The following is a 13,763-nucleotide window of genomic DNA, read 5'->3' as shown; positions in this document are numbered from 1 at the left end:
ATGCTCTTACCTCTGGGATGCGCTTTCCTCATTGTGCTGTCTCCTGAGTGCTTATTATACTCTTCTGCATCTGCTTTTCAGGGAAGCCTGGGTTGGATGCTTGCTGTAGTCTGCTGGGAATGTTACAGGAGATAGTTATAACTTCTTGGTAATGTTTCACCATGGCTTGGTGTGTTCACTCGAAATCATGGACTTGTTTCCTTAAGAGCTATTGTGGTTCTATCACTCCTCCTTTTGGAGCTAGTATGCAATTTGCGAAAGCATAGATGTTCTCCCCTGGGTTTGTGCTTACACTAAACAAAGTATTTTTTACAACTTGACAACTGTCAGCAGTAATAGTTTTTGCTTAATTGGTTAAGGGTGACATAGTTTGGAAAATATGTTTCTCTTAACTAGTTTAATAGTAAAACTAATTCAATTTGTAAAGGTTTATGAGTTTTCTGTTGTCTCATAACAAATCACAATTTTAGTGACTTAAAACAATTCCCATTTATTGGCTCACAGCTCTGTAGACCCTTTGTAAGTATTTTATTTGCTCAGAATATCACAAGACTGAAATAAAAGTATTGGCCATACTTAGTTCTCATCTGGAGGCCCTGGGGAAAGCTCCATTGCTCCACTTCCAAACTGATTCCAGTCATTGGCAGAATTTAGTTCCTTGTGGTTGTAGGACCAAGGGTCCCATTTTCTTACTGGCTGTTAGGTTGTGGTCTCTTTAGCTCCTAGGTGTTGGCTTGCATTTCTTAGCATATGGCTCTCCATCTTCAAGCCAGCAATGAATCTTCAAATCCTTCTTATGCTTTGAATCACAAACTTCTGCCACCAACAGGAGAAAACTATCTGCTCTTAAAGGACTCCTTTTGTTATGCCAGGCTCAGTTGAATAATCTTCCTATTTTAGGACCAACCTGCAGTATAACATGTCCTATCGTATTGTGGAAGTAAAATATATCCTCATGGTCCTGGAGATCCTGCAGAGTATGTATACCAGGGAAAAGTCTTGGGGACTGTATTAGTTTGTTTTTCATGCTGCTGATAAAGACATACCTGAGACTGGGAGACAAAGACCTGAGACTGAGAAGACAAAGAGGCTTAATGGACTCACAGTTTCACATGTCTGGGGAGGCCTCACAATCATGGTGGAAGGCAAAAGGCACTTCTGACATGGCGGCACAGGAGAGAATGAGAGAGAGATGAAAGTGGAAATCCCTTATAAAACCATCACATCTTGTAAGACATACTCACTAACATGAGAACAGTATGGGAGAAACTGCTGCCAAGATTCAATTATCTCCCACCAGGTCTTTCCCACAACACGTGGGAATTATGGGAACTACAATTCAAGATGAGATTTGGATGGGGACACAGAGCCAAACCATATCAGGGACTGTCTTATAATTCTGCCTACCACAAAAGGTTATTCTGTGTGGTTTTGAATCTTGATGATTTGAATAAAGAACGGATTTATTAAAGGGCTTACTGTATAATCTTGTTGAAAAAATATTCTCATACATGTTTCAAATTGTTCTACAATGACTTAAAATATTTCTAACGAGACAGTATATAATTGTATTTTATGATTTAAACCAATAATATAAGACAAAGATGAGAATTCACTTTTTCTTTGCTACATAGGATACAATTTAGTATTCTTGGGAAATCTAATCCATTTGTAAATCTACAGATGTTATCACAATGGATAACTTCCAAGTATATCCCTCTTGGCCCCTATTTTCTTCTTTTCAGTTGCACATTTTTCTTTCCTACTTCATACTAGAATTCACCATATAGATGTCCTATAGACAGCTACATTTAAGGAGATCCCAAACCAAAACAATTTTCTTTTCTATGAATCCTTCATGACCTTCTATATTTTTAATCGTGTTTTAGCATCACGACCTGGTCAGTTACCTAAACTAGAAACCTTGGAGTCACCTTTGACATATCCCACTGCTTCATTGTCTATAATTTGTCAGCAGTTTCTGTCGGCTAGACTTAGCCGGGATTAAAGAGAATTTTAAAACCCCATCGGTTAGGCATATTGTTTGTTACATATTGCATATCAAGATATGCCTGATTCATAGTAGGCACTCAGTAAACATTTATTGAGTAAAAAGAATCTTAACACATAGAATTAATCACCTCAGCTGCACTTCCTGTTTCTGTTAATTGTACCCTTATCGACTTGGCAGCATGGTTATCCATCTAACTATTAATCTTTGGCTTCAGTTTTTGAGTCCCCTTCTTCATCCTAAAATACAATATAATGCCTGACCCGTAGTCAGACTTCATAGTATTTTTAAGTGAGTTACATTGCATTGGGGGAGTATAAATAGTAATATCCTTTTATAGAGGAAGCCTGAAAAATAACATTCTTGGGTGAATTGATAATCAAACATTTCTAAGAAGGTATATTTTCTAGCAAAGAAAGAAAAAAAACATGACTTAGCTCATTTTGAGAAAACCTATATATTCTTTGATTTTTCTTTGTTTCAAATCTGTATATGAAATATCATGATTTTTAAAAAACTTATTTTGATAAGTGGAAAAGAATAGTTTATAGAAATGCCTAACACATGGCATTCATTTTTAGGGTATAATTTTTAAAGTCTTTAAATAAATTATAATATTCATTTTAAACAGTACTCGTGACATTCAGGACACTTGAGCACTTTATACACTACCCTAGCCCTGGAGCTGTTTTTTAATGTGATAATCTTGTTTGATACTTAAAAAATAAACCCGTTTTGCAGTTGGAAAAAAAAAAAAAAAGGCGGCGCAGGCGCCTGAGGAGGAGAAGCGGATGAGATCTTGGGGCTCGCCGGCATTCCCCACCGCTTCTGAGTAGCGCAGGAGTAGAGTCAGCACCAAGCCACGCTCCCCACGCCCGCCTTGCCCTCACCTGCCCCTGCTCTCTGCCAGAGGCAGCATGGTCCGAGGGGCACCATGGGACCCGACAGAGTGACAGCACGAGAACTGTGTGAGAACGACGACTTGGCCACCAGACTCATCCTAGACCCCTACCTCAGTTTCCGCACCCATAAGATGAATGTCAGCCCTGTGCCCCCGCTGCGGTGACAGCACCACCTGCACTCAGCGGTGGAAGCTTTCCTGAGGCAGCCCAACCTGGAGGCTGCGTACCGGGCCCTGACGCTGGGAGACTGGCTGACCCACTACTTCCAGAGCCGGGGCCCGCGGCAGGAGGCTGCCCTCAAGACCGACGTCTATCGCCCCCTCTGTGCCTTCCTGCCGGAAAGTGGCGTTACCATCCTGCCCTGAGCGCGCTACTCTATGGAGACCAACGGGGCCAAGATCGTGTCCACTCGTGCTTGGAAGAAGAATGAGAAGCTGGAGCTGCTGGTGGGCTGCATCGCAGAGCTGCGGGAGGCAGATGAGGGGCTGCTGAGGGCCGGCGAGAATGACTTCAGCATCATGTACTCTACCCGCAAGCGGAGTGCTCAGCTGCGGCTGGGCCCTGCTGCCTTCATCAACCGTGACGGCAAACCCAACTGCAAGTTTGTGCCCGCAGATGGGAACGCAGCCTGCGTGAAGGTGCTCCGGGACATCGAGCCAGGGGATGAGGTGAGGTGCTTCTATGGCGAGGGCTTCTTCGGTAAGAAGAATGAGCACTGTGAATGCTACACCTGTGAAAATTCTATGCTATCCGTTGCTATGTAAACTTGTTATGCATATCCGTTGCTATGTAAACTTCCCAGTGACTTTGTTTACAGGCTTGGTTAAAAACCTACCCCAGCCTCAGCAATGGCGGACGCCCCTCCCTGCACTGAGATCGAATGTACCATGTCCAGCTCAGACTGCTGTCCTAGCTGCGAGAATTTCAAGCCAGTGGATCTTAGTTGCTGGTCTTTGTGAGGGTGGGACCTGCAGAGCCAGATCCCTTGGCTCCCTGCCTTCAGCCTCCTTTTTCAGGGGAACGAGAGGTTCTGTCTCGCTGGTGTTCCAGGTGCCACTGGGGTATGAGGAAAAAATGAAACAAAACTGCTGTGGCTAAAACGGCCACCCAGTTTTGTGCTGGAAACCAGGGGTGCTGGTGTTGTAGGCACTGAGGGAATCTTCTGGTCTGTGGGTTGTGAAGACCGTGGGGAAAACACAGTATGTGAACCAGAGTGCCAGAATATTGGGAAAAGTCCCTAATGGCTTCTTTTGGCTTAGACAGGGAGTACTCCGACCCCTTGTGCTTTTCGGGTGATGCGATGCTCCACCCTGCTTCTGCTGGCCTTCCTTGGGCTGCACCCACTGTCTAATCAGTACCAATGAGATGGACCTGGTACGTCAGTTGGAAATGTGAAGTTTACTTGCCTTCTGCCTCGCTCTCGCTGGCAACTGCGGATTGGAGCTATTCCTATTTGGCCATCTTGCTATCTTTTGAATAAAAGCCATTTTAACTGGGGTGAGATGATACCACATTGTAGTTTCGATTTGCATTTCTCTTACGATCAGTAATTTTGAGCATCTTTTCATATGCCTGTTTGCCATTTGTTTGTCTTCTTTTGAGAAATGTCTGTAAATCTTTTGGCCTTTGTTTTATTGGATTATTATATATATTTTTTCCTATAGAGTTGTTTGAACTCCTTATATGTTCTGGTTATTCATCTGCCATCAGAGGAGTAGTTTGCAAATATTTTCTCCCATTCCATGGGTTGTCTCTTCACTTTGTTGATTGTATTCTTTAGTGGGCAGAAGCTTTTGAACTTGATGTGATTCCATTTATCCATGTTTACTTTGGTTGCCTATGCCTATGGGGTATTGCTCAAGAAATTTAACTGACTTTCTTAAGGAAAATAGCTTATGTTTGAGCATCTGGTGACTCAGAACCCGCAGTCTTCCACTGAGTTACTGTAGAGCTGGAATTGTATTTATGCTAAAGGGAAGGGAGCACTGAATCCTTTTTATGGCATAACCTGTGCCTAAATGTTCGTCTGCATTTGAGACTTCACTGTGGAGATTGGTTTTCTGAGTCACCGAAAGGGTATATTTTGCTGGGTTTAAGCTTACTCTTAAGAATTCTATCAAAAAATGTTTTTCAGGCTGGGTATGGTGGCTCACACTTGTAATCCCAGCACTTTGGGAGGTGGAGGTGGGCAGAGAGCCTGAGGTCAGGAGTTCTAGACTAGCCTGGCCAACATGGGGAAACCCCATCTCTACTAAAAATACAAAAATTATCCAGACATGGTGGCAGACGCCTATAATCCCAGGTACTCGGGAGGCTGAGCCAGGAGTATCACTTGAACCCAGGAGGGAGAGGTTGCATTGAGCTGAGATCCTGCCTGTGAGGGTTATTGCCGAGTTTAAAATGAGGAAACCGAGGCCAGCACAAGAAGATTAAATGCCAATTTATTAAGCTCCCGGGTGAGTTTCCGTGGTCCCGGGGAAGGAGGCCAGGGAAGTCATGCCTGACTCTTCTGGGCAGGGGGTTTTATAGGGAGTGAAGGCGTTTGATTGATTGGGGGGAAACAGGGCGTGGTCGGGGCAGGCTGCTATTGGTAGGTAGATGGGATTTTCCAACGGCGGGCTAGGTGCTAGTGCAGAGCTTAGTGTTGGGTGCAGAGGGGTTTTCCAAGGTGGGCTAGGTGCCAAGTGCAGAGCTTAGTGCTGAGTGCAGAGGGGTTTTCCAAGGCAGGCTAGGTGCCGAGTGCAGAAGTGGGCATGTCCGAGCTCCAGGTGAGGCAACCAGCCTTACACTGCCATTGCACTCTAGCCTGGGTGACAAGAGCCAGACTTCATTTCACACACAAAAAAGGTTTTTCATCTTTAGGTTATCACTTTGAGCAGCTCAAGTTTGTGGTTGACTTTATCAGTTAACAGAACCTTTCATTTTTGTCCTTAGGAGAGAAAGCAAGTAATTAATTTCACTTTGGTTTAGAAATACAGCAGTAGGAATTTATCTTCTGATAAATGCAAATTAGGAATGTTGGAAACAATGCCTTCTCTGCAGCTAAGGCACCCCTTGGGCTGTTAATCAAGTGAAATAAGTAATCTATTATGTAAGTCAGAATACTGGCGGTATATTAAACCAAGGTTCATTAAATGACTGCTTTCTATGTCATAGGCCAGTTCTCTTTCAGTGGGAATGTACTTGGATGGAAATAAATTATTTAGTTGATATATTTGGGGACAAGGATCATATAAGGCATTTGTTTTTAGTTTACTTCCTGTGTTTCCTTCTTGGTTAAAAAGAATGGTATCAGTATTGGTCTGTGGCGTTAACCAAAATCTAAAGCAACATCTTATCTCTTTGTTTCTAACAAAACTTTAAAGTTATTTTAATGATAGTGAAAACTGATGACATCTGTCACCTGGATAATCTTCATTCATTTAATATAAACGACTTTGCCTTTAAGAAAAAAGGCCCCTCTCCCAATAAAAAAGAAATTTAGAGCCTATCTATCCCTTATTCAGTAAATGGTTAGAAGGAACTGCTATATAAATTATGCTCATAAACTTTTATGTAAAGGGTGACATATTACATATTAAACTCTTTAGATGAAAAAAGGAAAGTGAAGATAGAAGTAAGAGAAAGAAAAGAATCTCATTTAGGCTTGGGCAGGAATGGGAATTTAGGTAGATACAGCAGGCTATGAGTGCGAGGGGGCGGCGCTTGCTCAGGTACTTTTTGTAGGATTTGGGATTCCTGGTGAGTTCGTCTGTGATCTTGTGAACTGGGTAGTTTTAGCAAACAAACCTATACCACTCCCTTGTTTTCTGTGAAATCATACAAGACAAAGAATTGCTAACTGACAAATTCAATTGATGGTAGTCTCTGTTTGCGGTCCTCAGGGTTACCCATAAGTTTGGTGGTTTGCTGGAAGTACTCACAGGACTGGGCATGTAGTTGTACTCAAGGCTACACTTGATTAGAGCCGAAGCATACAAAGCACAGTCTGCAAATCCAGACCTGGCACAGACTTCCGAGGACACCTTAATTCCTCCAGCAGTGGGTGAAATCCAGGAAAGACTTGGCACAGGCTTCCCAGGACACCTTAATTCCTCCAGCAGTGACTTTTGACAATGTGTGTCTAGTGTTGTCTACCAGGGAAGCATATTATAGACTCAATACCCAGGCTTCTTACTGGGGGGTTGGTCATGTAGGACCCTCTGCCTGGCATGTTCTAAACTTTCAGACTCCGGAAGGAATGCAGGTGTTCAGCATGAACCCATATTGTTTGTACAAACAGTTTAGGCATAGTGGCCTGGCCTTCAGTTAACTGTTGACCGGACCGGGGAACACCCCCAGAGCCAAAGTCCTTGATGCCAGCCAAGGGCTGACCTTGCAAGCAGGCTTTCTAAGGAGAGCACTGTCAGGTCTGCTGCATTAACCCTTTTTCCACCCAGAGCCAGGCACCATGCTATGTGGAGAATGAGACAGATCATGGAGTTTATAGTCTAGCTGAAGAGGCTGAAGTCTAATTAAAGTTCCTACTAATAAGTAGGAGATTTCAGCTTGTGATGCATGTCTTGAAGTGTCAGAGCAGGGTACAATGAGAGCACAGTGTAGCAGTGCAGTGAGAGGAGAGCATGTGGTCACTGAAGGTGGCTCCAGTGAACCTGCCTTTCAGTTGGCTAAATGTCTCACTCAGCCGTAAGAGTAGAGGGCATTGAGGGCAGATAGCAGCAAAGATTGTGAATGAGGAGGGGAAAAGAAGGGCTTGGCATGCTGGAGGAATGAAATGGGGAAGCATGGGGCTAAGAGGCGTCATTGCTCTGAACTTTCCCTTTCCGTCCAACAATTAGACTAATTTTCAGCACTAGTTTGGGACTCTAGGGGGCCTCTGCTGCAAAGATCTCTTTCCACCTGTTTATCAAAGCCTGAGATTGGCAGTCAGATTTTTCAATTTATAATTTGAAGTAAATGTGTAAAATGTAATTCCAAATTGGAGGTAGCCCTGACTAATAACACTCCTGTTAAAATGTAATAAGCTCAAACAGGAGGAAGTGTGAATAAACACAAGGCAGTTTGGCCTTAAGAGCTGACATCTTGCACTTGTATTTTCATTCCAACCTTAATTTTTGCTTCTGTGGCCAGTAAAAAACTACTACATATTAACTTCTCTGTTCTTCCTTTTCGTGTTTTATATTCTGGGGATTGTAATTCATTTGTTCAGTAAATGTTTTGAACATTTATTTACTGTGTGTCACATACTTAATTCTCTGAGGCTTAACTGGGCTAGTATGTGTTACGTGTGTAACGTAGTATCTTATATTCAGAGAGCATTCAAGATCGGCCAGCTGTTACTCACAAATGCTATTAGCTGTTTTATCTTTTTGGTAGGGAAGGAGGTGAAACAGTTGGAGTATAGATGCAAGAGAGGGAAATACAGAGAAGGATGTGTAGAAAGTTGAATGTTGGGATTCTGAAAGCAAACTTACATGATTTTAAAGTCATCCATCTGCTGATCTTCATTTGCTTTTGGACAAATACGGGAAGGTTTTACATAGATGCATATGCATACAACCTAGAACAATTGTATGCAGGTTGGGAGAACACACACAAGTTACCAAGAGCATTGCTGTCGAGCACTGTGGCAGTATCGCCCTGCTTATGTGATACAAGATACTTTTGTTTTAACTTGACAGATTCTGTTAAGGTGCTAAAGTTATTTACACTAAAATATATATTAAGAAAATTTACTACTTGCGGTATATGTTTGGAATTGTCTTTTGAAATTAGTAAGAATTTTTAACATAAATGTATATACATACTTATCTCTTGGTGCTTGGAAAATATGAAACCATCTCACACTGTGGAAGGTCTATAAAGTTCCTGGATTTTCCTTTCACTGAACATTTCAGTTGTGGGAGGATGTCCTCTCTGCTCATGAAGCCCATTGGTGTTACAGAAGCCTTGTTTCCTAAGGATTCTGCCTGAAGTTCAGTTGTTATCTGACTTCCTCAATTATTAATTCTGGTTTTGCCCTCTGGGTTTATAGATGGAAAAAAGATAAGAAATGAATAAACCAAAATTATTATACCTGTTTTACTTAATAACATTCAGAGTAAACAGCAATGACCATCAAGAATCTTGTGTTCTTCAAACTAAACATTTGTACTCATTCGCCTACTCCTCATGTGACATGTCCTTTAGCCCCCTCATAGTTCAAGCTGTTCTTTGATAACTGAAGTGTTATAGTTCAGTAATTAATAGCATGAAAGTGTGATATTTTCCTCCAAATTATCTTACAGTGACACTGACACTTTAAGAAGCTGAAAATGTTTTATGCACTGTTCGTTTCTGTACTAAACACAGAATAAATTACAAAATTGAGATTATATGATAAATAAAAGATTATTGGCTACGTATTCCTTAGAATTTTTTTTTTAATAAGGTTTTTCCTAACCTATCTGAGTTTAGTTACTTGAGATACTGGAAATTTAATTTATTTTCCCTTTTCTGTGATAGGGGAAGGATAGAGGGCTTGATAAGATACTTAATGGGGGAGGAAAGAATTCTTTTAGAACAAGAAGACGTGTTTTAGCATATGAAAAGCACTGTGATATGGAATTGTAGTGTTGTATTGGACCGAGTGTAGAAAGTTATCACCAAGACAAAAGTATGCCAGATTGCAGGGTCATTTATTATGCCGGCGACCACAGAGGACTCACGTCTCTCCAACCTGTGGTGTCAAAAGGAGGGTGCCACGACTTTTTATACCCGAAAAATCACCTTGGGTGTGGGGGTGAGGAGCGGGGATGGGGATGAAAACGTTTCGGATATTCCAAGGGCTTGGGGATTCTGTGATTCACCTCCTGGGCAGAGACAAGGGCGGGGGTCTCCGGACATTCCAAGGTCCAGGGGATTCTGTAATTCACCTCCTGGGTGGAGACAAGGGCGGGGGTCTCCGGACATTCCAAGGTCTAGGGGACTTTTGTCATTCTGTTTGTTACCTCAGTGGTTTACAGAAGTCAAGATATACATTTGTTTACACATCGTCTGGGTGGTGATAGAAGTCACAGATTTTAGCAGTTACTGATAAGAAAAGGTAAGCAGCTTTACATAGTTTTGCAGAACAAACTAGCAGTTCTATTTACAGAGGCCAAGGACAGTAGTTATTGTGAGGAGAATGGGGCAGCCACTTCAACTTATTTAAAAAACAGTTTTGCATTTTATAAAATAGTGTTGCTCACGTTCTGGCTCTAGGCCAGCACAATATCACATTCCCCCCTGTTCTTTTAACATGTATTAAATCTTTAATAGGTTTCCTCTTTTTGACACAAGGGCCCATATTTGGATCTCAGAACCATCAATTTGACCGATTCTGTTTCTTCCTGGATAAATTTGAGGAGCATGTTTAAAAGGCATGGTTTAAATGTTAACCCTAGGACCATTAGCACTAAGGGTCCTGCTAATCCAGTGAGCAGGAATGTTAGCCAGGGGTTTGCGGGAGGGTGTCGGGTGAGAAAATGAAAGAGTCTCTGTTTGCAGTATATCCTGTTATAGTGGAGATAGTTTCACAACCCCAGTGGGGGCAAAAGAATTCATTTAAGTCTCCACAGTTTCATCTTTTTTTGTGGCCTGGATCCTGGGCACAGATATAACCCCATGGTCTGGAGTTGTTGCTTTGCCCCTAAACTGCCGCACCCAGCTATACTTCCACTTGTCCTGAAATTTAAGTGGGGGCCCAGGAGGGCACAGAGGTCCAGGGAGAAGGTAATGGGGGTCTCCGGAGAGTACTCCAGGGTTAGGTTGACTAGGGTGGATCCCTTTCCGGTTAAGGAACTAACATATGCTCCAGTAGAGCCCTCAGTGATGACCCATCGATAGTAGGTGGGTGCCAAGGAGGGTCCCTTTCGGAGGGTGGTTGCAGGAATCAGGGAGATTAGGATGATGACCGAGAACGGCGCAATAGTCTTAGTTTTAGGGGGTCCGTTGAGGATGGAACCGCTTCCCATCCTGCATCTGGGCGGTCAGTCTTGACGTGTGAGTGGTGAATCCAGGCAGTCAGTCTGTCCACCTTGATTGCCATGGGGGTGACCAGGATTACAGTGTAGGGTCCTTTCCAGCGAGGAGTTAGGCTAGAGGTAGTGACTCTCTTCACCAGGACTTCGTCCCCTGGCTGGAAGGGGTGTACCGGCTGGTCAGTGAAATCCACTGGGGTAGGTCGAGTTCCCCTGATGAGCGAGTGCACCTGGGACTGAACAGACTGGAGTGCCTGCAAGGACTTAAGGAGTGTATGGTTATGGACTCCAGCATGTATGGCGTTCGCAAGTCTGGGGAGTAAGGGAGGGGGACTTCCAAACATAATTTCAAAAGGAGTAAAGCTTTTTTATAGGGAGTACATGGGGTACGGAGGAGAACAAAAGGAAGCAGGCTGACCCAGTTTTTACCGGTCTTTAGAATGAATTTTGTTAAAGTTTTCTTTATGGTCCTGTTCATCTTTTCAACCTGCCCTGAACTCTGGGGGCGATAGGCACAGTGTAGTTTCCAGGAAACCTGTGCTGTAAATGCAGGGCCATTATCTGATCCCAGTGTCAGGGGCAAGCCAAACTGAGGAACCAGGTCCTGTAACAATTTTTCGCTACTACCAGTGAGGTTTCTGACCTAGTAGGAAAAGCCTCGACCCATCCAGAGAAAGTGTTTACAAATACAATGACCGCACTCTGGGGGCTTTATTTCAGTAAAATCTAACCTCCAGTGTTCCCCTGGGCTAATACCTTTAAGTCTTATCCCTGCCTGACTAGGCCTACTGCCTCCTGGATTTACTGGCACATACATTACAACAAGTAGTAGTTTTTTTTTTTTTTTTTTTAACAATCTTATATAAGTGTAGAATGTAGTATCTAACCCTCAGCAGCTCAGTTAATTTTGTTTGCCCTAAGTGAGTGGCCTGGTTTGTGTGCTTAACCGGAGCCCGTCCTAGAGCCTCGGGGAGCACAATTCTTGTGTCCAGTAGAATCCACCATCCTGTGGAATCTTGTCGTTCCCCCTATTCTTTAGCAAAGTTTTCTTCCTCAGGCAAATACGTTGGGGTAGGAGGCAGGGTTGGGGCTGGCAGAGTCACAAGAAGAGTCAGAGGTTTTACTGGCCCCACGGCTGCCGATCTGGCCTGTAGGTCAGCTGCCCTATTTCCCCTTGCCTCTGGTGAATCTCCCTTCTGGTGTCCTTTGCAGTGCATCAATGCCACTGCCTTAGGCTTCCATATAGCTTCTAGTAGAGCTCCGATTTCCTCTTTGTTTTTGATGATTTTTCCCTTTGAGGTAAGCAATCCTCTTTCTTTATAAATGGCACCATGCACATGGGCCGTAGCAAAAGCATACCAGCTATTTCCCTCCGCCCAGTCCAAGGCCTTTATTAAAGCTATAAGTTCTGCCTTTTGGGCTGAGGTTCCGTGTGGAAGAGCCTGGGCCCAGATAACCCGCTCTAGAGTGACCACAGCTGCCCCAGCGTACCTGACTCCGTCGACCATGAAACTGCTGCCATCTGTATACAGTACCTCCTCTGGGTTCCGCAGGGGGACGTCGGTGAGATCTGGTCACACAGCGTGGACATCTATTGTCTGTTGGCAGTCATATATGGGTTCCTCTGGTTCGCTGTCAGGTAGCAGTGTGGCGGGGTTTAAAACTGTGGTTTTTGAAAATTTTATGCAGGGCTGGTCCAAAAGTAAGGCCTGGTGTTGGGCTATGTGGGCATTAGACATCCATTTTCCCGTAGCTCCACGGAGTAGCAACTCCACTGCGTGGGGTGCCACTAAGTTCAACTCTTGCCCCAAGGTCAGTTTGTTCGCCTCCCTGACTAACAGGGCCGTAGCTGCCACCGACCTCAAACAAGCTGGCCACCCAGAGGCTACGGGATCAAGTCTTTTTGAAAGGTAGGCAACTGGCCGGGACCAGGGTCCCAATGTCTGGGTGAGCACCCCCTTAGCGACTCCCTGTTTTTCATGCACAAACAACTGGAAAGGTTTAGAGATGACTGGCAAGGCCAAGGCTGGGGCTGCAGTCAGGGCAATCTTGAGCTTGTCAAAAGCCTGTTGCTCCACCTCTGTCCATATCAAGGGCTGATTTCCTCCAGCGCAGGCATACAGGGGCTTGGCTATCTCAGCAAATCCCAAAATCCATAGCCTGCAGTACCCTACTGCCCCAAGGAATTCTCGAACTTGGCATTTTGTGGTGGGGTTGGGTATTTGCAGCACTGCTTGGACTCGGCTGGGTGCCAGTGCCCGGTTGCCCTTCTCTATAACATAGCCCAAGTAAGTCACTTTTGGCTGGCAGAGTTGGGCCTTTTTAGCTGAGACCCGGTACCCCAAAGTCTGCAGGGTTTTTTTCAATAATGACTGGATGGTCTCTTTACAGGCCTCCTGGGTTTTTGTAGCCAAGAGTAAGTCATCCACGTATTGCAGAAAGCAAAAACCAAAAGGGTAGCATAATAACATGTTACATTATCAGCAGCGTGTAAGATTTCCTTAAAGACAGAAGAAAAGTAACCTCAATACTACTATATTTTTAAAAAGATATAAAAAATGCATCATTGTTGGCGTTATTATTTTGTTACTGATATTTTGCATTAGTATTTATGGAAACTCAAAGGTGCCAATCCTTTTCATTACTGCTCTGTGGTTCAATGTCAAAATGTTGAAATAGAGCTATAGATATGGCTTTTATCTATTTCTTTAAAGAGATACTCAGCAAGAAAACAAAGTTATTTCTTATCCAGCCCTCAGGTTGCTGGCTGATTTATTAGCCACAGAAGCAATTATCTTTACTAAAATATTTATCAGTCTTTATTATGCCATTTGTTATATATCTTCAGGT

General features: G+C 43.6%; 1 pseudogene; it reads left to right on the top strand.

Annotated features, from left to right (window-relative positions):
• The first annotated feature begins 2,649 nt into the window (after nucleotides 1-2,649).
• On the top strand, nucleotides 2,650-3,677 carry LOC116545717 (annotated as a pseudogene).
• Nucleotides 3,678-13,763: the final 10,086 nt, after the last annotated feature.

Source organism: Sapajus apella, unplaced genomic scaffold, assembly GCF_009761245.1.
Source record: "Sapajus apella isolate SASKATOON/1434 unplaced genomic scaffold, GSC_monkey_1.0 scaffold345, whole genome shotgun sequence".
NCBI lineage: Eukaryota > Metazoa > Chordata > Mammalia > Primates > Cebidae > Sapajus > Sapajus apella.
Note: the sequence above shows the minus strand (reverse complement) of the source record. Positions and strands in the feature narration are given on the sequence as shown.